Consider the following 1,502-nt stretch of genomic DNA (forward strand, 5'->3'; position numbering starts at 1 on the left):
TTCGATAAGACTTATCTCAAATACAATCGTTTTCTATCAGTGTTATGCCTTCAATCGATACTTTTTGATGAAATAAATACTTAAATGATTTAATGAATGCATATATACATGTAATTAATGAGTGAAAGTATGTATAAAGTATTAGATAAATTAATAATAAACCGACCCAGCTACTAAATGGTTCGATAAGACTTATCTCAAATACAATCGTTTTCTGTAATTGTTATGCCTTAAATTGATAATTTTTAGTTAAACAAATACTTAACTAATGAAATAAATACATAGATAAATGTATTTAATGAATTAAAGTATGTATAAAGTATTATATAAATTAATAATAAACCGAATCCGACCAAATTTAAATCTAAAACCACGATCGGCGGCGTAATGAAGTGTATCGTAAACCCGTTTTTTTTATAATTTAAAATGTAATGACAGAACTCCCAAAACAACAATACACATACATATTAGTACTATGGTGAATTGTAGTTGTATTAGGACCGTAATTATAGTTAATTAAGGAACCATTCATTGTCTTCGCTCTGTTATGTACGTCGTCGTTTAATCGACACGGCATATTTGGCTTGAATCTAGAAAAATTCAAACTCTAACCCTAAGGTAGACAGGCAGGGTAAATAAATGTGGGTGATCTCTCATAAAATTGTCTTCTAGGAATTATTTTTATATAGACTATCTTTTCTGTAGAGTTTAAGTGGACAAGCGCGGACGAAATAGAGCGCAAAATTTAAAATGAATTAAAAATTTTCATCAGACCGGAAGTAGGCATAACCTAGGCGCCATGTTTCCGTCGTACAAGTTTTCACCGTTGCAGTCACCGTTTCAATCGCTCTTCGTGTGGACGTGTATTATTTCTAGTCATGTGTTGTGTAGATGATTCGCTTAAGGTAGGTGTTCGGACTTATTTCTTTAATATTAATTAAACCGTATTTGCCTTGTCGGCCTTAAAATAAAGCTATTTTTTTTTCATCGCAATCGAAGTGTTAGATCTAGAATCTAGTTCCCGCCTCCGCTTCGCTAATTCGACTTAATGTAACTATGACACAACTATTAAATCTAGAGTCTCTATTTTAATTAAATAATTAGGAATTCTATCTCTAGATGATATCTAATCTATTCCCACACGTGTGTGCAAGTAGGATTTAACGTCAGAACAGGTGTGGTGGTCTAGGCGTCGCTATTTTTGACGGTAGGAATTTTTTTTTTAAATTCGTAAAATTTTATATAGACTTTATATAGCAATTTACTAAGACCGACCCTAACGCCCAGTAAATATTTAATTACCACATTGTTATGGACACGGTGTATTAGGTAGGGCCGAGGGCTATCCATAGGTACCAATTTTTAAATTTTGTGACAATTAGGAGCCGAGTTATAAAATAAATTTAAAATACTGGTTCTGGTCTTAGACTTTATATAGCAATTTACTAAGACCGACCTTAATACCCATTAATTATTTAATTAGCGCATAGTTATGGACATCC

The sequence above is a fragment of the Physella acuta genome, unplaced genomic scaffold, assembly GCF_028476545.2.
Source record: "Physella acuta isolate Inbredline_101_S28 unplaced genomic scaffold, ASM2847654v3 ptg002735l, whole genome shotgun sequence".
NCBI lineage: Eukaryota > Metazoa > Mollusca > Gastropoda > Physidae > Physella > Physella acuta.